Consider the following 22,467-nt stretch of genomic DNA (forward strand, 5'->3'; position numbering starts at 1 on the left):
ATTTTGTTCTTTTGGTTAATGTGCTATTGTTGGACTGTTGTGGAAAAGGGTACATCAGATATTTTGGTGGAGCTTTCTTAGAATTTTGAGTAATAATTTTGAAGTTTTTGGTGACTTGTGTCTTCTAAGATTGCAGTTAAAGCTGTATTTTAAGTATAAATTCCTTCTATAACAAAACTTTTGGTAGGGAGTGTGTTATAGCTTATTTGACTGCCAGTGTCTCTATATAGTCTCTATGTAGTGAGTGTTCATATTACAGAATTTTTTTTTTTTTTTTTTTTTTTGTTGTTGTTGTTGGTTGTAGGGCTTGAACTCAGGGCCTGGGTGCTGTCCCTGAGCTTTTTTTTTTTTTTCCTGGGGGGTCCGGTCGTGGGGCCTGAACTCTGGGCCTAGGCCCTGTCCTGTCCCTCAGCTCTTCAGCTCAAGGCAAGCGCTCTACCGCTCTACTGCTCTACCGCTTGAGCCACAGCGCCACTTCTGGTTTTGTGAGTGGTTTATTGGAGATTGGAGTCTCATTTTCCTGCCTGGGCTGGCTGGCTTTGAACTGATCCTCGGATCTCAGCCTCCTGAGTAGCTAGGATTACAGGCATGAGCCACCAGCGCCCAGATTAATTTAGGTTTTATTTGTGGAGTTTTAAAAGTCACACACACGGTCTGGGCTGAGCACCAGTAGCTCACAACTGTAATCCTAACTACTCAGGAGGCTGAAGTCTGAGGATCATGGTTTGAAGCCAGCATAGGCAGGAAAGTCCTGAGACCTTCATCTCCAACTAATCACTAAAACACTGTAAGTGGAGCTATGGTGGTTCAAGTGGTAGAATAGACTTGAGCAAAAAAAGCTCATGGATAGTACCCAGGCCCTGATTTCAAGCAACGGTACCAACACAAAAGTAAATTAAAAAATACACAAAGGCAGGTGAAGAACTTCCATTAAATGAAAATACTGAGCAACTTTTCTTTTTCTTATTCTTTTTGGTGACAGTTCTAGGATTTGACTTTAGGTCCTGGGCATTGTTCCTGAGCTTTTGTGTTCAAGGCTAGTGCTCTACCACTTTGAGTTGCAGCTCCATTTCTGGCTATTTAGTAGTTAATTGGAGATAAGGGTTCCATGGCCATCTTGATCCTCAGATCTCAGCCTCTTGAGTAGCTAGGATTACAGGCATGATTCACTGACGCCCGGCGTTATAGGCTCATTTTTATATTAATTCTGTATATGTACATATATGTAAATTACATATGTAAATATGTACATATTTAACATCGTGTGGTTTTTTTTTTTTTTTCCCCTTCCTTCTTGCTAGGTTCAAATACAGGCTTATGCATGCTAGACAAATGGTTTACCACTGAGTTGAATGGTTAGCCCCATTGTGTCTGTCTGCAATGTATAGAAATAATCTTGTGGGTTTTTTTTTTTGTTGTTGTGGGGCTTGAACTCAGGGGCTTGAACTCAGGCACTTTTGTTCAAGGCTAGCACTCTACCACTTTGAGCCACAGCTCCACTTCTGGTTTTCTGGTGGTTAATTGGAGAGAAGGTTCTCATGGTTTTTTTCTTTTTTCTTTTTTTTTGGGTCCGGTCATGGGCCCTGAACTCTGGGCACTGTCCCTCAGCTCTTCAGCTCAAGGCTAGTGCTCTACCACTTGAGCCACAGCGCCACTTCTGGCTTTTTTCTTTTTATTTATGTGGTGCTGAGGAATCGAACCCAGGGCCTCATGCATGCAAGGCAAGCGCTCTACCTCTGAGACACCTTCCCATCCCCATCTCACGTTTTTTTCTGTCTAGACTGGCTCTGAACCATGATCCTCAGATCCTCCTGAGTAGCTAGAATTACAGGTGTGAGCCACCTGTACTGGACCAATTTCATTTTATTTTATTTTTTTACCTTTGAAGGGGGTGTGGATGGATGGATGGGTAGATGGATAGATGGATAGATTTAGGGCATAAACTCTACTTTCTTGAACTAGAATGATTATTTTGTACTGTTGGAGTTGAACAGCTAGGAGATAACAAAGTGAGTATGCTCTTCGATTTGCTTAAATGAACACTTAGAGTTTTTTGTTTTGTTTTCTGGTAGTAGTAGGGCTTGAACTCAGAGCTTGGCTGTTATCCTTTGGCTTTTTCATTCAAGGTTGGCACTCTGTCACTTGAGCCATATCTTCTCTTCCAACTTTCTGTTAGGTTTTTAAAAAGAGGTAGCCGAGTAAGAACAGCACCAGCACGCACGTGGTATTCAGGTAAGGGGTAGGTTTATTCAGTAGACCTGCTGGGACCAGGCAAGGTTTGCACTCCACGTGGCTGGGAAAGAGAGAGGAAAGAGCTAGAGCAGAGAGAGAGCAGAGAGAGCTAGAAAAGAAGAGCAAGAGCTAGAAACGAACAGAGAGAGAAAGAGAGAGTCTGGGCCTGGGCTAGCCCTTATCTAGGGTATGGGCGGGGAAAGGTGTGGCCACATCAAATTCAGATGTGACCTCAGCGGATGCGGATGTGACCTCTTCCAGGTGTCCCAGTTGCCTAGGTAACGCAGGTACTGGGTGAGGTCTGTTCGCCGTCCAGGAATGGACCTTACACTTTCCTTAGGGATAAGAGAATTATCCTTATATAATTTTTTTTATTGTCTAGAAAAGCCAAAAATTAAATAACATGAGTCAAAAGTCAGTGTGTAGACTAGCCGCCTTTGGCTCATGCATATAATCCTAGCTACTTGAGAGGCAGATGGCTATTAGGAGGATTGAAGTTCTAACCCAGCCCAGGCATGTACATGAGACTCATCAATTAATAGTGGAGTATAGTGATATACACTTGACATCCTAGCTACATGAGACTGAGATCAGGAAGTTCAGAGTTCCAGGCCAGTCCAGGTATAAGTTTGATACCCTATCTCAATTAGTTGCTGGTTAAGGTGGTATATGCCTTTCATTGTAGCTACATGGAAAGTGTAAATTGGTGGACCTTTTATAAGAGATTACTAAAAAAAGTAAGAATGAGCTGAGGGCATAGGTTAAGAGGTAAGAGCATCTTTCTAGCAAACATTAGGTCCTGAGTTCAAACCCATAGACCACCACCAAAAAAAAAAGTTAATACATGAGATTTATAGTGATGCAGTGCAGTGACCCTTGAAGTGTGTGTGTGTGTGTGTGTGTGCGCGCGCGTGCGTGCGTGTGCGCGCGCGCGTGCATGCGTACCTACCATTATTGAGATTTGAACCTCAAGGCCTGGTGCTGTCCTTTGGTAGTTAATTCGAGATAAGAAGTTCATAGATGGGGCTGGGAAGGTGGCTTAGTGGTAGAGTGCTTGCTTGCCTGGCATGCATGAGGCCCTGAGTTCAATTCCTCAGCACCACATAAGCGGAAAAAGCCAGAAACGGGGCTGACGCTCAAGTGGTAGAGCACTAGCCTTGGGCTGAAGAGCTGAGGGACAGCGCCCAGGCCCAGAGTTCAGGCCCCACAACTGACAAAACAAAACAAAAAGAAGTTCATAGACTTTTCTGTCTAGGTTGTCAAATATATATATATATTTTGTTGGTTTTGGGGAACTCAGCCTGGTGCTATCTCTAAACTTCTTTGCTCAAGGCTAGTTCTCTACCACTTTGAACCACAGTACCACTTCCAGTTTCTGGTAGTTATTTGGAGATAAGAGTCTTGTGTACTTTCCTGCCCAGGATAGCTTCAAATCACAATCCTCAGATCTCAGCCTCCTCTGAGAAGCTAGGGTTACAGGCATGAGCTACCAGTGCCTGAATGACCTTCAGGTTTTTTGTTTTTGTTTTTTTTTTTTGAGTCGGGTCGTGGGGCCTGTACTCTGGGCCTGGCCGCTGTCCCTCAGCTCTTCAGCTCAAGGCTAGCGCTCTACCACTTGAGCCACAGCACCACTTCCGGCTTTTTCTTTTTGCTTATGTGGTGCTGAGGAATCGAACCCAAGTTCTTATGCATACAAGGCAAGCGCTCTACCACTGAGCCACTTTCCCAGCCCCTGACCTTCAGGTTTTACTTGGAACTATTTTTGTTTTTATTGGAAAGATGACCTTTGTTACATATGTTAATATCAACTGTAGTATCGGTCTCTAACCTGTGTAGCAAATTGCACATATATTTATGTTTAGTATGGAAAAAGATTCCTAGCTCCTTCTAGTGAATTTAGCTCCTGCCAATGGTAATTGTAGAAACAAATGAAAATGCAAATCAGTGTGAAAGTAAATACAATATACTTAAGAGTAAAATTATGTAGCCTGAGTGCTTTTTCTTGATTTTACCTAAATTTCATCTATTATCTGGGCAGTGGTGGTGGTAAAGTGTTGATATACTTGAGAATTCATTTTGCTTATCAATCTTGATGAGATTAAGAATTTTTTCTTAACACCCTATTGGATGTTCAATTCTGCTAATAGGAGTTGCATATGATTCTCTGTAAAACTATCTCAGCACTGTTAATCTTCATTAGGGGCTAGTTGAATGCAGTCATAGTGATATTCCCATCTCTCCTTGGGTTATCCTTAAAATTGTTGTTTTCAGATTCAGCAGCTTTCAGATTATCCTTTTTCTTTCTTTTTCTCTTTTGTCAATCATGGGGCGTGAGCTCTGGGCACTGTTCCTACGCTCTGAAGCTCAAGGCAAATACTCTGCCACTTGAGCCACAGTGCCACTTCTGTTTTTTTTGTGGTTTATTGGAGATAAAAGTCTCACGAACTTTCCTGCCTGTGCTGGCTTTGAACCATGATCCTCAGATCTCAACCACTTGAGTACCTAGGATTACAGGTGTGAGCCACTGGCACCCCACAGATTATCCTTTCTTATAAATGCTTTCACTTTGCTCTTGTCTGATATCTTTGTCACTGAGAATAGGCTAGGCAAAATGGAGTACTGAAGTCTTTTTCTTTAAAATGAGAGTATCTTAACAATTAGAAAAAAATTCACTTGCTTATTCATAATTATTTCATGGGATTTTGTCTGTTAGAGGAGTACACTATTGTGGTTGTTACAGGAGAAACTTGTTGCTCATTCTTTTTTCTTTTCTTTTTTTTGCCAGTCATGGGGCTTGAACCTCTGGGCCTGGGCACCATTCCTGAGCTCAAGGCTAGTGCTCTACCACTTTGAGCCACAGCGCCACTTTTGGTTTTCTGGTGGTTTTTAAAATTTATTTTTACTTTTTTTGGTCAGTTGTGGGGCTTGATCTCTTGATCTCTGGGCCTGGGTGGTCAAGAGGCTTGAACTCTGGGCCTGGGTGCTGTCTCTCTCAGCTCTTCAGCTCAAGGCCAGCGTTCTACCACTTGAGCCATAGCACCACTTCCACCCTTTTCTGTTTATGTGGCACTGAGGAATCAAACCCAGGGCCTCATGCATGTGAGGCAAGCACTCTACCACTGAGCCACCTTCCCAGCCTCATCTGGTGGTTAATTGGAGATCAAGAGTCTCATGGACTTTCTTACCTAGGCTGGCTTTGAATTGTAATCCTCAACTCTTAGCCTTCTGACTAGCTAGGATTATAGGTGTGAGCCACCGGGCACCCAGCTTGTTGCTCTTTTTTTTTTTTTGGTCCTGGGGCTTGAACTCTGGGCTTGGGTGCTGTCCCTGAGCTCTTCAGCTCAAGGCGAGCGCTCTACCACTTGAGCCACAGCGCCACTTCGAGTTTTCTGGTGGTTTATTGGAGATAAAGAGTTTCACGGACTTTCCTGCCTGGGCTGGTTTTGAACCGTGATCCTCAAATCTCAACCTCCTGAGTAGCTAGGATGACAGACGTGAGCCACCGGTGCCCCGCTTGTTGCTCATTTTTGTGTGGCTCCAAATGCATTCGAGAGAACTAATTATTCTTATACATTAAGCTGTATTTTGGGCACCCAGCAAGAGGACTATATTTATGCCCTATCACTTTCTCTTGTTTTATTTTTCTGAGTGCTAATTGCTACTGCATTTATGCTTGTTTGGTATAGCCTTCCATTAGCGTAAACTTTGTGAGAGGATGTTTTGTACATGCTACATACATACTGAGTACCTCCAACAGCAAATGGGGTCTGTAAGTACTTGTAGAAATCATTGAAATCTGTGATACATATATTTTTCTTTTTCTTTTAGTTTTATTTTTATTGGTTGTGGGGCTTGAACTCTGGGCCTGGGCACTATCTCAGCTCTTCGGCTCAAGGTGAGCACTCCACCACTTGAGCTACAGGGCCACTTCTAGTTTTCTGAGTGGTTTACTGGAGACAAGAGTCTCACAGTTTCCTGTCCGGGCTGGCTTTGAACCAAGATCCTCAGATCTCAGCCTTCTGAGTAGCTAGGATATTACAGGCATGAGCCACCGATGCTTGGCTATATTTTTCTTTTTAAAAGACAATTAACGACATTTAAAAGACTTTTTATGGTCAGGATCTTGTTATATAATACAGACTGGCCTCAAGCTCATATTCTTCCTGTCTTAACCTACCAAGTGCTGGTATTATAGGTGAATACCACCCTGCCTAGGTACAAATTTTCTTGAGTGCTAGGCCACAAAAATGCAGGAGAGGTTAGTATACGTGGGTAAGCAAGATACCTAAGTACTGGGTTTTGCAGACGAGGTAAGAACTAGAAGACATAAAGTATAGCAAAAATGTAATGTTTAACACGTGTCAGATAAACACCTTTTTGGTATTTGGCCATTAGCACAAATAAGAGAATATTTGGTTGAGTTTAAAAGTAGAGCCTGGGGCTGGGAATGAGGCTTAGTGGTAGAGCGCTAACCTTGAATTCATGAATCCCTGGGTTCAATTCCTGAGTACCACATAAACAGAAAACGCAGGAAGTGGCTCTGTGGCTCAAGTGGTAGAAGGTTAGCTTTGAGCTAAAGAAGCTTAGGACAATTCCCATGCCCTGAGTTCAAGCCACAGGACTGGCATACACACACACACACACACACACACACACACACACACACACACACACACACACACACACACACACACACACACACACACACACACACACACACACACACACACACACACACACACACACACACACACACTGACACACACACACACACACACACACACACACACACACACACACACCTGAAACCGGGTAATCCTAGCTGCTCTGGAGGCTAAGATCTGAGGATCGTGGTTCGAAGCCAGCCCCAGTCTGGGCAGAAAAGTCCTCTTGAGATGCTCATCTCTAATTAAGCACTCAAAAATGGGAAGTGGAGCTGTGGCTCAAAGTCTAAAGGAACTAGCTTTGAACAACAGAGCTCAGGATCAGGGCCCAGGGCCGGAGTTTAAGCCCCAGGACTGACCAAAAAGAAAAAAAATGGAGCGCCTGAATTTTAAGTTCTCCTGAGATAAACCTTCTACATCAAGGTTTTTGCTGATCTTTAGACAGCCTTAAATCTGTAACATAATGGATTGTGTTTGTATTAGAAATTCTTAGGGACTGGGAAGGTGGCTCCATTCCTCAGCACCACATAAGCAGAAAAAGCCAGAAGTGGTGTCATGGCTCAAGCGGTAGAGCACTAACCTTGTGTTGAAGAGCTGAGGGTCAGCACCCAGGCTTCACTACCAACCAAAAACAATAAAATTCTTAGTTTTGGCCAGTAGTTAGTATTTGATATGTTTACAGTATGTCATGCAGGGGCACATACATGTCCTTTTTATTTTTGCCAGACCTGGGGCTTGATCTCAGGGCCTAGGTACTGTTCCTGAGCATTTTTGTGCTCAAGACAAGTGCTGTACCACTTGAGCCATAGCAATACTCTTGGCTTTTTCTGAGTTAATTTGTTGGAGATAGGAGACTCATGGACTTTCCTGCCTGGGCTGGTTTCAAACTGTGAGCCTCACATCTTTAGCCTCCTGAGTAGCTAGGATTACAGGTGTAAGCTACCAGTACATGGCTCATATTCCTTTTTTTTTTTGGATTGGTTGTGGGGCTTGAACTCATGGCCTTGGTGATGTTCCCAAGCTCTTTTTTTTTTTTTTTTTGGGTCCGGTAATAGGGCCTGAACTCTGGGCCTGGGCGCTGTCCCTCAGCCCTTCAGCTCAAGACTAGTGCTCTACCACTTGAGCCACAGCGCCACTTCCGGCTTTTTTCTTTTTGCTTATGTGGTGCTGAGGAATGGAACCCAGGGCCTCATGAATGCAAGGCAAGCGCTCTAACACTGAGCCACCTTCCCAGCCCCCTTCCAAGCACTTTTTTGCTCAAGGCCAGTGCTCTACCACTTTGAGCCGAAGATCCACTTCCAGTTTTCTGGTGATTAATTGGAGATGAGTCCCAAGGACTTTCTTACCCAGGCTGGCTTTTTTTTTTTTTTTTTGGTCAGTTGTGGGGCTTGAACTCTGGGCCTGTGGGCTGTCCCTTAGCTCTTGAGCTGAAGGCTAGCGCTCTACCACTTGAGCTACAGTGACACTTTCGGTTTTCTGGTAGTTTATTGGAGATAAGAGTTTCACGGACTTTCCTGCCCTGGCTGGCTTTGAACCTCGACCCTCAGATCTCAGCCTCCTGAGTACCTAGGATTACAGGTGTGAGCCACTGATGCCTGGCCCAGGCTGGCTTTGAAGCTGCAGATCCTCAGGTTTCAGCCTCCTGAGTAGATAGGATTGCAGGTGTGAACCACTGGCATTGAGACACAGTATCACTGTGAGTTCAAGCAAGTCTTGAACTTGTGGTTTGAGGCTACATCTAAAATTTCTTTCCTAACAACTGTGTGATAAACATCTAAACATATAAATCTAGTTATAAATATTTGATAGCCAGTGTTAGACTTTGTTTAAAATAAACTGGCACATTAAAAAAATAACTTTGAGCTTACTATACTTAACCTATTAAAATTATAGTGTTGCACAGTTTGTGTGTATGTTAAGTTTTTAACTTATGCATGACACTCATATCCTTGTTTTCTGTTTTAAATTTTAGGTTCTTGGGGGTTTTCTCTGTCTATGAGTATTTGGTAAAAACTTAAACTTCCTAAAGATAAAAGGCAGCAAATAGTGACCAAACGAATGGTTTTGGCAAATACAGTGGTGAAGGCCTCCTGCAGGTAGGTAGAGAGGAGGAGGGAAGTGGGTTTCCTTTCAAGTTGTAAAGACAACAGTATAAGCATTACTATGGTTTGTATAAAGTCTGCATCATATGGGTATTAGAATGGTAGGACTAAAATAGGCGGTGTATTTTGGGAGGCACTGATAATGATGTCAGAATACACTTTATGTATGCATGTGCTGGTACTGGGGCTAGAACGGAAGCCCTGGGCACAGATCTGAATTCAAGTCTAGTTCTCTACCACTTGAGCCATAACTCCATTTCTGGGTTTTTTGGAGGTTAATTGGAGACAAGATTCTCATAGACTTTCCTGCTTTGACTAGCTTTGAAATGAAATCCTTAAATTTTAGCTTCCTAAGTAGTTGCTAGAATTACAGATGTGAGCCACCAGCTTCCACCTCTGGAAATAACTTTTTTTTTTTGGTAGGTTATGGAGTTTAAACCCTTGGCCTGGGCACTGTCCCTAAGCTCTTTTGCTCAAAGATAGTGATCAATCACTTTGAGCCATAGCATCACTTCCAGTTTTATGGTGATTCATTGGAGATAAGAGTCTCATGGGCTGGGATGTAGCTCAGTGGCAAAGTGCTTGCCTAGCAAGTGCAACGTCCTGGGTTCGATCCCCAGTACCAAAAAAGACAAAAAAAAAAAAAAGAGTCTCATATATTTTCCTGCCCAGGTTGGCTTTGAACTGTAATCTTCAGATCTCAGCCTCCTGAGCAGCTAGGATTGTAAGCTTGAGACACCAGCTCTAGCTAGAAGAGTCTTTTGAAGGTTAAAATGTTATTTCCAAGCCAGGAGCGGGTGGCTCAAGCCACTCAGGAGGTTGAGATCTGAGGATCACAGTTCAAAGCCACCTGGGACAGTGGGGCTGTTTTTTTGGTCAGTCATGGGGCTTAAACTGTGGTCCTGGGTGCTGTCCCTTAGCTGTTCATCTCATGACTCTACCACTTGAGCCACTTTCAATTTTCTTCTGGTGGTTTATTGGAGATAAGAGTCTCACGGACTTTCCTGCCTAGGCTGGCTTTGAAACATGATCCACAGATCTCAGCCTCCTGAGTAGCTGGAGTTACAGGTGTGAGCTACTGGCACCCAGCTGAGACTTTTTTTTTAATGGCCAGTCTTGGGGCTTGAACTCAGGGCCTGGGCACTGGTCCTGAGTTTCTTTTGCTAAAGGCTAATACTCTAGCACCTGAGCCACAGTGTCACTTCGGCTTTTTCTATGTATGTGGTACTTGGGAATTGAACCCAGGGCTTCATGCATGCTAGGCAAGCACTCCACCAGTAAGCCACATTCCCAGCCTGACAGTGGGACTCTTATCTCACAGTTCAAAGCCACGTAGGACAGTGAGACTCTCATCTCCAATTAAACACCAAAAACCCAGAAGTAGAGAAGTGGCTCAAGTAGCAGATTGCCAGCTTTGAAAAAAAAAAAAAGCAGTGTCTAAGCCCTAAGTTCAAGGCCCAGCACTGGTACACAAAAAAAGGGCTTTTTGGGGCTGGGAAGATGGCTCAGTGGTAGAGTGCTACCTTGCATGCATGAGGCTCTGAGTTTAAGTCCTCAGTACCACATAAGCAGAAAAAGCCGTAGTGCTGTGGCTCAAGTGGTAGATAGAGTGCTAGCCTTGAGCTGAAGGACAGCGCCCAGGCTGAGTTTAGGCCCATGACTGACAAAAAAAGGGCGGGGCGGGGTGGGGTGGGGTTTGTTTGTTTGTTTCTTTCTTTCTTTTTGAGATAGACTCTCTAAGTAACCTAGTCCGAACTAGATGAAGCTATTCTCTTGTTTCCACCTTCTGCAAGCTGGAATTACAGATATACATACACCATCACACCCAGCTATAGTTTAAGGTTACATTTTCTAGGAATAATTTGGCAGGTTCAAGTCCCAGACTGTAGAATGTCAAAAATAAGGTATCCTTTGAAACTTCTTGAACTCTTAAGGCAGTGATTCTCAAAAGTATCATCATCAGCATCCATTTTCTATGTATCTGAGACATGTTGGAAGTATATATACTTGGGTCTTACCTCAAACTTATGGAATCAGAAAGCCTGGTGTTGGGCCTACAAATATGTAGTTGTTTATTTGATGTTTTTTTCTTTTTTTGTGTGTGCATCAAAGGAGACTGCTAGGACTTAGGGCCTCCTGCCCTTGATGGGCTTTTTTCCTCCCCTCCACAGCTGACTCTACACTTATGGCATGCCTTCAAGTCCAGCTTTTGTGTTTGTCTTTTGGTTACCAGCGCTAGGGCTTGAAATTCAGGGTCTGGGCACTGTCCCTCAGTTTTTTCACTCAAGGCTGACACTCTAGCCTACCACTTGAGCTACTTCCAGCTTTTTTTTTGGGTCCTGTTGTGAGGCTTGAACTCTGGGCCTGGGCGCTGTCCCTCAGCTCTTCAGCTCAAGGCTAGCGCTCTACCACTTGAGCCACAGTGCCACTTCTGGCTTTTTTTCTTTTTGCTTATGTGGTGCTGAGGAATGGAACCCAGGGCCTCATGCATGCAAGGCAAGCGCTCTACCACTGAGCCACCTTCCAGCCCCTTCCAGCTTTTTTAATTAGACATAATCTCAGGACTTTATTATCTGGACAGGCTTTGAACCATGATGCTCATATCTCAACCGTCTGAGTAGCTAGGATTACAGGTACAAACCACCACCGCCTGCCAAAATTTTTTTTTCCCCTTCTTCTTCTCATCTTGTTTAGTTAACTTTGCATCTTGAGCCTGCTAACTGTGCTGTACCATTCAGCTACATTCTATACTGTGTGGAAAGTGAACTATGCGATTTGTAGACAGGGATGGAAAGGGATAACTGGGGAAAAGTGAAGGAAGGGATGACATTGCCCAAAAAGAAATGTACTCATTACCTGACTTATGAACCGGTAACCTATCTGTACAGTACCTTAATAATAATTAAACATAAATAAATCTTCTAACATCTCCCTGTTTTTGTTTTTGGCAGTAGTAAGGGTTTTACTTGGTTCATAATTTTGCTAAGCAAGTGCTGGATGGCTGAGCCACACCTCTTAGTTTTCAGCCATCATTTTGATGGTTAATTAGAGATAGAGTCTCTTAAGATTTTTCTGTCCAGGCTGGCTTTGAACCTTAGTCCTCTAGGTCTTAGCCTCCTAAGTAGCTAACATTACTATGTCAGCTTGTTGTTGTTGGCTTTTTTATTTTTTGAGAGTGTATTTTTTTTTGGGGGGGGGGGTGGGAGGGACAATCCTGGGGCTTGAACTCAGGGCCTGGGCACTGTCCCGGAGCTGCTTTTGCTTGAGGCCAGAACTCTACCACTTGAGCCACAGTGCCACTTGTGGCTTTTTCTATTTATGTGGTGCTGAGGAATGGAACCCAGTGCTTCATGTATGCTAGGCAAGCACTCTGCCACTAAGCCACCTTTCCAGCCAGAGACAGTGTATGGTTGAATAGACCAGTCCAATCTCATATTTTCTGTGTAGTCCAAAGTGACCTTGAATTCCTGAACTTCCAGCTTTTGCTACCTGAGTGTTGGAATTACAGCTGTGTGTCACTGTACCCTGCTGAGCAGGGTATTTTAATATTAATTTATTTGTTCATTCATTCATTCAGCTGGTTCCAGGTTTGAAATTTTGATCACAGCTACCACTTGAGCTATGCCTCTAGCTTGACTTTTTGCTGGTTTATTGGATATGAAGTCTTGTGAACTTTTCTACGTGGACTGGCTTCAAACCAAGATCTTCTCATTCTCAGCCTCCTGAGTAGCTAGGGATATAGGTGTCAGCCACCAGGTATTGTAAGCTGTATTTTAATGAGATAAATGATTGATGCATGGTTAGTAAGGTTTGAGAGCCACTATTCTGGACATAAGTAGTGGAAATATGGCAAGGAAGAGTTAGAAGCAAAATATATTGATAGTGAAGGACTGACAGAATTAAGTGGAGAGTACTTAATCAGGGATAATAAGTCCTGAGTTTCTAGCATCAACTCTTACTAATATTGGAGGCAAAGGCAAATGAATTTAAGTATTCCAGGTACTCATGGGTTACCGTAAAGCCCATACCTAGGAATTTTTTTGTGTTTTTTTTTTTTTTTTGCCGGAGGAGGTGGGGGAGTTTGAACTTGTGGCCTGGGCCCTGTCCCTGAGCTCAAGGCTAGTGCTCTACTACTTGAGCCAAAGTACCATTTCCAATTTTCTGGCAGTTAATTGGAGATAAGAGTTTCATGGTGGGGGGGCTAGGAAGGTGGCTCAGTGGTAGCGTGCTTGCCTTGCATGTATGAGACCCTAGCTTCGATTCCTCAGCACCACATATGCAGAAAAAGCCAGAAATGGTGTTATAGCTCAAGTATTAGAGTGCTAGCCTTGAGCGTAAGAGCTGAGGAACAGCACCCAGGCCCAGAGTTGAGGCCCATGACCAACAGAAAGAAAAGAGTCTCATAGGCTTTCCTGACCAGACTGCCTTTGAACCCTGATCCCTGAGTAGTTAGGATTACAGCCATGAGCCATGGGCACCTGGCAGGTAGGACTTTTTGAAAGGGATAGAGAATGATGGTGGATGTTTTGGAAGTTGGAGATTAGGAGATTATTTATTTTTATTGTATTATCATTAAGGTGTTATGCAGAGGGTTTACCGTTCCATACATCAGGTAATGAGTACATTTCTTTTTGGACGATGTTATCCCTTCCTTTACTTTTACCCAGTTACAAATTACATAGTTCTTTTTCCATATAGTGTCTACTGAGTGACTGCATTTGTTCCTCAATCCTCCCTCCATTTCTGTGACTCCCCTTCCCCAAAAGGCAGAATAAAATACTTTTTTTTTTTTTTCGCTGGTCATGGGGTTTAAACTCAGGGCCTGGGCACTGTCCCTCAGCTTCTTTTTGCTCAAAGCTAGCACTCTACCACTTGAGCCACAGCACCACTTCCAGCTTTTTCTGTGTATGTGGTACTGAGGAACTGAACCCAGGGCTTCATGCATGCTAGGCAAGCACTCTATCACTAAGCCACATTTCCAGCCCCAAAATACATTTTAAAAAAGGCAAAAACATTACCACCACCATTACCAAAAACAAAAAAACTATTTTCATTTCCAGGAATTTGTTTTGTAAATTGTATTTTAAATATTCAGAGAGAGGTATTACTTCTTTGGATTCCTCCCCTAAGAATATCTTCCTTTAGTCTTACTATTTGTGTATAAATGCCAAGAGTCTTGTTGGAGATTTATTTAAACTGGACCTAATTTTGCTTCTCTGGAGACGCTGAATAATTTTGGAGACATTTCTGATTATTAGACTGGGAAAATGTTCTTTTTTTTGGTAGGTTATACAAAGGGTTACAGTGGTAAATGTGATGTAGTAAAAAGCATATATATAATAAGGTACTCTAATTTAAACTTTAGTAGTGGGCTGAGACATCATTGGACACTTTCCCTAAAAAAGGTTTTAAGGGTAATTCCTGAAGTGTGAGATAAGAGGTATCTAGGCATAGTGGAAGATTTTTTTCTTTTTTGGTGCTGGTCCTGGGACTTGAACTCAGGGCTTGGCTCCTGTCCCTGACATTTGTACTCTAGTCTAGCACTCTGCTACTTGAGCTACAGCTCCACTTACAGCCTTTTGATGGTTAATTGGAGATAAAGCAGGGGCTGGTTTTGAGCAGAGATCTCCAGATCTCTGTGTCCTAAATAGCTAGGATTATAGGCATGAGCCTTTGATACCCAGCAGGAGTTTTTATTTAATGCAAAAAATCCAAGTTGGAATGAATTTGACATGTTTGAGACACTTACAAGCCAACCAAAACAAAACCCAGGAAATCATTGCAGAAGGCTGGGGAATGTGATATAGTGCTTGCCTAGCATAGATGAAGCCCTGGGTTTGATTCCTCAGTACCACATAAATAGAAAAAGCCAGAAATGCTGTGACTCAAGTGGTAGAGTGCTAGCACATGAAGCTCAGGGACTGTGCCCAGGCCCCTGAGTTCAGGCCCCAGGTCTGACCAAAAACATAAAAAGGCCACACATAAAAAAAGACAAAAAACCGGAACTACAGAGATATGAGTGGAAGACAATCTTGATTGGTAGTCAGAGTCATGTTAAATAAGGTGTTACCATATATACAGTGAGAATGTAGTTTAGCTGAGGAGTGAATAGTATGTTTGGGATCAGTAGCTGAATTGTAGAGAAAGGATCAGGGAGAGTACAAGAATAGCTCTGGGGAGGTCTGCAATGGTTCAGGTAAGTTGTAATATCTAGTATGGATTAAAGAACTGATAACGGGGGCTGGAAAGGTGGCTCAGTGGTAGAGTGCTTGCCTTGCATGCATGAGGCCCTGGGTTCGATTCCTCAGCACCACATAAGCAAAAAGAAAAAAGTTGGAAGTGGCGCTGTGGCTCAAGTGGTAGAACGTGCTAGCCTTGAGCTGAAGAGCTGAGGGACAGTGCCCAGGCCCAGAGTTCAGGCCCCACGACTGGACCCAAAAAAAAAAAAAAAGAACTGATAACAGGAGGTAAGGCCAAACCTGTAATTCTAGCTACCTGGGAGACAGATCTAAGGATCACCATTCAAACTCAGCCTGAGCAGAAAAATCCTTTAGACTTTTTAGCAAAAACACTGGAGGTGTGGTTCAAGTGGTAGAGTGTCAGCTGTGAACAAAAAAGCAGAGCAAGAGTGCAAGGCCTTGAGTTCAAGCCCGGACAGGACACCGAAAAGAGGAGATAATCTGAAAAGAATATTTACAAAATAGTATCATAGAACTTTGGCTTATCAAATGTATTAAGGTTAGTAAGTGTAAAAAGGTATATATAAGTATGATTCTCAAGTTTCCTCTTGTGTGACTTTTTTTTTTTTTTGGTTCCGGTCGTGAGGCCTGAACTCTGGGCCTGGGCTCTGTCCCTCAGCTCTTCAGCTCAAGAGCGCTCTACCACTTGAGCCACAGCGCCACTTCCAACTTTTTTCTTTTTGTTTATGTGGTGCTGAGGAATCGAACCCAGGGCCTCACGCATGCAAGGCAAGTGCTCTACCACTGAGCCACTTTCCTAGACCCTTGTGTGACTTTTTTCCCCCTCCCTTATGCTTTCACATATTGGCATGTTGTCTACCATTGAGCTACATCCCCAGCCATAAATTTAGTGTTGAGTAAGTTTGAATTGGTTGACTATGAAGTACCTGTGAAACATTGTAGTATAACTTTGGAGTTTGTGATTAGATGTGCTTCTGGGCCTCAGAAGCATATAAATATAATTGAAGTAGGGTAGCACTGATGTTCTGCAAAGAGTGTAAGGAGAAGGACAATGAGAGGATTTAGCTATGGAAGCCAAGAGACTGTATGTAGCACTTATAGTACACATCAAGAACTACATTAAAATAAAAATTTGAATGATTACTTAGTTCTTACATTAGAAAAAAAAAAGAACTGGTCCGTGCTGGGTGCTGGTTGTTCATGCCTGTAATCCTAGCTACTCTGGAGGCTGAGATCTGGGGAGTGCAGTTTGAAGCCAGCCCAGGCAGGAAAGTTCTGAGACTCTTATCTCCAATTAAGTACTAGAAAACCAGAAGTAGCTCCCTAGTTCAAGTGGTAGAGCACTAGCTTGGAGCAAAAGAGCTCAAGGACAATGCTTAAGCCCTGAGTTCAAGCCCCCAGAAGCTACAACCACAAAACTGTTCTAAGTGTGTATGTTTTTATTTATTTAATGCTCATAAGCCTTGAAATAAATATTTTCAAAACAAAGAAAATGCCAGAAGACATCACTATTCCACTTGTCTAAGATTACCAGATAGTAAAGTTTGTCGTGGGTATCTTATCATGGGTATCTTATCACTCACTAAGTTTGTTTGGGTTTTGTGAGGGTACTGGGACTTGAACTCAGGACCTTGAACCCTCACAGCTTTTATACTCAAAGCTGGTACTCTTTATCACTTGAGTAACACCTCTAGTTCTAAATCAAGATCTTCCTACTCGTGTAGTTTCTCTATCTCAGTCTTCTGAATATCTATGATTATTGATGTGAGCCATTGGCACTTGATGAGAAGTTGTATTTTGGGACATTTGGTTCTAGTTTGTATTCTCCTTCCTTGTCCTCCCTGTCCTTTTCCTCTCTCTCTTTTTTTTTTTTGTCCTGGGGCTTGAACTCTGGGCCCGGGCACTATCCTTCAGCTCTTCAGCTCAAGGGGAGCACTCTTCCAGTTTTCTGGTGGTTAATTGGAGATAAGAGTCTCCAGGACTGGCCAGCCTGGGCTGGCTTTGAACTGCCGATCCTCAGATCTCAGCCTCCTGAGTAGTTAGGATTACAGGCCTGAGCCACCTATGCCTGTCTTTGCTTCGCTTGGCTTCTCTTCTCTTCCTTTTTCTTGAGACTCACTGTGTAATCAGTCTATGTCTGAAACTTGCTATACCTCTGCCTAGGCCTCTTGAAGGCTGGGATTACAAGTGTATGCCACCTGGCCCAGCTACCAGCTTATGTCAACTACCCTTTTATTTTCTCTTTTCTCACCCTTCCTTTCCCTTCTGTCTTAGATCAAAACGAAGGCCTCATGCATAGCATCCAAGTGCTGTATCACTGAGCTGTATTCCCAGCCTCCTGCTAGTCTCTCAAAGAGGAAGGAGTGGTTCATTGAGGTTGATGCTGCTTAGGTTTAATACACTATTAAGAAGTTTCCGTTGGATTTGGCAGCATAGAGGTTATTGGTAACTTTGGGACAGTGCCATTTTGGGCAAAAAACATTCTTCAAAATAAATGTGATACCAAAAAGTAAGTTCAAGTAAATTTGGGTTGCATGAAGGGGGAAGGAAGAGGAAGAAGAGGAGCAAGTTATAGCTAAAATGTTAAGTATGACAAATTATAAGATCCAGAAGAGGCTATCCTAAAGTTTTTGTTTTAAGGTGAGAGAGAATACTTTTTTTGGGGGGGGATGTTAATGATATTATTAGTATATACTGCTTTGATGATTCTGTTAGCCTTCTAGGCTTAAGTTGTTGGTGAGACCAGTTGGTTTCTAATACTATCCTCTTGTAGTTCCTGCTGTCACTCTTAGTTCTAACCTTTCCTTTGTCTGTACCCTAGTAATAGCCTGCTCTTTCAGAATTTTTTGTTTCCTTTTTTTTTTTTTTTGGTCAGTCATGGGGTTTGAGCTCTGGGCCTGGGTGCTGTCCCTGAGCAATTCAGCTCAAGGCTAGCACTCTACCACTTAAGCCACAGTACCACTTCCAGTTTTCTGAGTGGTTTATTGGAGATAAGAGTCTCATGGTCTTTCCTGCACAGGCTGGCTTTGAACCGAGATCCTCAGATCTCAGCCTCCTGAGTAGCTAGGATTATAGGCATGAGCCTCTGCCATCTGGCCAGAATTTTTTGTTTCCTTTTGACAGAAAGTGTCAGGTAGCCCAGGCTGTTTTTTTTTTGTTGGGGGGGGGGGGGGGTCCGGTTGTGGGGCCTGAACTCTGGGCCTGGGCGCTGTCCCTCAGCTCTTCAGCTCAAGGCTAGCACTCTATCACTTGAGCCACTCGCCACTTCCGGCTTTTTTCTTTTTGCTTATGTGGTGCTGAGGAATGGAACCCAGGGCCTCATGCATGCAGGCAAGCGCACTACCACTGAGCCAACTTCCCAGCCCCACCCAGGCTGTTTTTTAAATTTTGTTTTGGTGCAGGTCCTGGGGCTTGAACCTCAAGGTTTGGGTGATATCCCTGAAGTGTTCTCCCCTTGTAGGTTTTGGGGCTTGAACTTGGCCTGGGCACTGTCCCCAAGCTCCTTTTTGCTCCAGCACTCTACCACTTAAGCCACAGCACTACTTCCAGCTTTTGGAGATAAGAGTTTCATGGGTTGTTGGGTGCTTTTAGCCACACTTGTAATCCTAGCTACTCTGGAGACTTAGATCTGAGGATTACAGTTCAAAGCCAGCCTGGGCAGGAAAGTCCATGAGACTCTTAATTGACCACCAGAAAACTGGAAGTGGAGCTTTGGCTCAAAGTGGTAGAGCACTAGACTTGAGCAAAAAGAGCTCAAAAGACAGGGCCCAGGCCCTGAATTCAAGTGCAGGGCTGATCCCCTCCCCGCCCCCCCATTCCCCCCCCCCCCCCCAAAAAAAAAAAAAAGCTTTCCATCCTGGCTGGCTTTAAACCGTGATCCTCAGATCTTGATTTCCTTAGTAGCTAGGATTACAGGTGTGAGACACAGGCTGGTTTCACTTGTCTTTCTTGCTCACAACTGGTACTCTTTTTTTTTTTTTTTTTGACCTCTGGGCTTGGGCTCTGTCCCTGCGCTCTTCAGGGCAAGTGTTCTACCACTTGAGCCACAGCGCCACTTCTACTTCCGGTTTCTAGTGGTTTATTGGAGATAAGAGTCTCACAGACTTTCCTGCCTGGGCTGGCTTTGAACCATGATCCTCAGATCTCAGCCTCCTGAGTAGCTAGGATTACAGGTGTGAGCCACTGGTGCCTGGCTACAACTGGTACTCTTTTTTTTTTTAAAACAGTTTTTTTAAAAGTTATTTTATTTAATTTTATTTATTTATTTATTTAATTTTTGTTGATCGTGGGGCCTGAACTCTGGGTCTGGGCATTGTCCGTAAGCTCTTCAGCTCAAGGTGAGTGCTCTACCACTTGAGCCACAGCGCTACTTCTGGCTTTTTCTGCTTATGTGGTGCTGAGGCATCGAACCCAGGGCCTCATACATGCAAGGCAAGCTGAGCCACATTCCCAGCCCACAACTGGTACTCTTGAGTCCCTAGAGCCTTACCTTCAGCCTGGCTTTTTACTGGTTAACTGGAAATGGAGTTACGAGGTCTCTGTTCAGGCTTCAAACTATAGTCCTACAAGTCTCAGCCTCTTGAGTAGCTAGGATTGCAGGCATAACTAATCCTTTCTTTACGCAGAAAAAGTTTACTTTTTAAAGGCAAGCCTGTGTCTTATTAAAGTGCTCCAAAATGTCTGTTCAAATACGGGTTTAGTACTTTATATAAAAGTATATTAAAAAATAGATTTTTTTTTTGTCAATCATGGGTCTTGAACTCTGGACCTGGCTGCTGTCCCTGAGCTCTTCAGCTCAAGGCGAGCACTCTGCCACTTGAGCCACAGCACAACTTCTGGTTTTCTGGTCGTTAATTGGAGATAAGAGTCTCAGGGACTTTCCTGACTAGGCTGGCTTTGAACCGTGATCCTCAGATCTCAGCCTCCTGAGTAGCTAGTATCTGAGCCAGGCATTCAAGACCACGACCAAAAAAAAGTGTTGTACCCGAGTCCTATAAATGGAAAGAACCCAAGATTGCTAATTAGGAAGCCTGGGTTGATTACTTAGCTTTATTTTTTTCATTCAGTTGTAATAGTTTAAATCAGTTGTTTTCCAAGTGCCATTTACTGCATTTACTGGAAAATAGTTAGAAATAGAATGATCAGGGGGCTGGGAATGTGATTTAGTGGTAGAGTGCTTGCCTAGTAGCATGATAATGCCCTGAGTTCTATTCCTCAGTACTACATAAACAGAAAAAGCCAGAAGTGGTGCTGTGGCAGAATGTTATTAGCCTTGTGCAAAAGAGGCTCAGGGACAGTGTTGAGGCCCTGAGTTCAAGCCCCAGGACTGGCAAAAAAACCCACAAAAAAATCAAAAAGGGCTGAGAAGTTGGCTCAGTGGTAGAGCGCTTGCCTTGCATGCCTGAGGCCCTCGGTTCTATTCCTCAGCACCACATAAGCAAAAAGAAAAAAGCCGGAAGTGGCGCTGTGGCTCAAGTGGTAGAACGCTAGCCTTGAGCTGAAGAGCTGAGGGACAGCGCCCAGGCCCAGAGTTCAGAGTTCAGGCCCCATGACTGGACCCCCCCCCAAAAAAAAAATCAAAAAGGAGAATGATGAAGTCAGAAACTCTGGGAGTACCTGGGTACCAGTGGCTCATTTCTATAATCCCAGCTACTCAGAAGGCTGACATCTGAAGCTTGAGGTTTAAAGCCATCCCAGGCAGACAAGTTCAAGAAATTCTTATCTCCAATTAACCAGCAAAAAGCTGGAAGTAAAGGTGTTGCTCAGGTGAAAGATTCCATTCTTGAGTGAAAAAGTGACAATGTGAGACCCTGAGTTGAATCACACTTCAGTACCAGAACAAAAAGACAAAACTAAGAAACCGAGAGTGGGGACATAGCATGGGTTCCACTAGAGCTAAGCTCCTCTTCTGCTTCTCTTCTCCTCTCTTCCTTTTCCTTTTATCTTTTCCTTTTCCCTTCCCCTCTCTTCCCTGCGATTGAGAACTCCATAACTGACTCTCCACTCATTGGCTAGCACTCTTCCACCCACCTGAGCTATGCTTTGGGCTCCCCTCCCTCCCTCCCTCCCTCCCTCCTTCCTTCCTTCCTTCCTTCCCTTCTTTTTCGTTAGTTGTGGGATTTGAACTCCATACTTGAACTCCTTTTGCTCGAGGCTAGTACTCCAGCACTTTGAGTCACAGTGCCTAGTCTGGATTTCTGGTGGTTAATTAGCAATAAAGAGTCTCTTGGACTTTCCTGCCCAGGCTGTCTTTGAACCGAGATCCTCAGATCCTGAGCAGCTAGGACTATAGGCATGAGCCACCAGTGCCTCGGTCTCTATCTCTGTCTCTCCTCCCTCCCTTCCTCCCTCCCTTCCTTCCCCCCCCTCCCTACCTCCCTCTCTTCCTCCCTCCCTTCCTTCCATCCATCCATCCATCTGTGGGTTCTGGGGTTTGAATCTAAGGGTTCTAAGGGTCTTTAGACATGATAGGCCACCCCTCTACCACTGAGGTATATATCTCTAGCCCTAGATGATTCTGATAGATAACAAAGCTTGATAACCACTGGAAATTGTTAGTCTGTTTTTCTGTTTTAGAAATAATAGCTACAAATAACTTTTAACCTCAAACTTTATGACTTAAAATTGCCTAAAACCCTTCTTTTTTTTTCTAGTATAGTGGTGTCCACATATTCCCAGTTACTTAGGAGGCTGAAGCAGGAAGATCACTTGAGCCTACAAATAGGAGACCAGCCTGGGCAACATAACAAGAACCCATCTCGGGTCAAAAATAAAACCAAACAAGCAACAAACCAGACTTCTTCATATACATTGTTAGGATTCTTCTTTGCTTACCCAAGAAATTACTGCCAGATGCCAGTGGATCATGCCTTTTAACCCTAGCTACTCAGGAAGCTAAGAACTGAGGATTACCATTTAAAGCTGGCTGTGGCAGAAAAGTCCATGAGACTTTTTTTTTTTTCTAATTAACCACCAAAAAGTAGATGGTTAAAGAGTTAGAGCACTAGCCTTGAGGAAAAAAAAAAAAAACTTGATAGACAATACTTAGACCCTGAGTTCAAGCCCAAGGACAGGAAAAAAAAAGTCTGAAAATAGTTACATAGGTAGCTATAGTATCAGAGTAGAATCAGAGACAGTATATTTAGTAGTTTTTTGTTTTTTGGGTTTTTTTTTTTTTTTTTTGCCAATCCTGGAACTTGAACTCAGGACCTAGGCTGAGCTTCCTTTTTTTTTTTGGGTCCGGTCGTGGGGCCTGAACTCTGGGCCTGA

General features: G+C 43.5%; 1 protein-coding gene across 2 annotated transcripts in view; it reads left to right on the plus strand.

Annotated features, from left to right (window-relative positions):
- Positions 1-22,467, plus strand: part of Kdm2a (lysine demethylase 2A) — a 108,290-nt gene that overhangs the window by 5,817 nt on the left and 80,006 nt on the right. Inside the window, exon 3 of one of the 2 annotated variants that reach the window (XM_042675590.1) lies at positions 8,869-8,992. The exons of the other annotated variant lie outside the window; for it this stretch is intronic. The gene's annotated coding sequence lies outside the window, so the exon portion shown is untranslated. The remainder of the gene's footprint in view (positions 1-8,868; positions 8,993-22,467) is intronic. 2 annotated transcript variants of the gene reach the window in all.

The sequence above is a fragment of the Dipodomys spectabilis genome, unplaced genomic scaffold, assembly GCF_019054845.1.
Source record: "Dipodomys spectabilis isolate Male_0828 unplaced genomic scaffold, ASM1905484v1 ptg000030l, whole genome shotgun sequence".
Classification (NCBI taxonomy): domain Eukaryota; kingdom Metazoa; phylum Chordata; class Mammalia; order Rodentia; family Heteromyidae; genus Dipodomys; species Dipodomys spectabilis.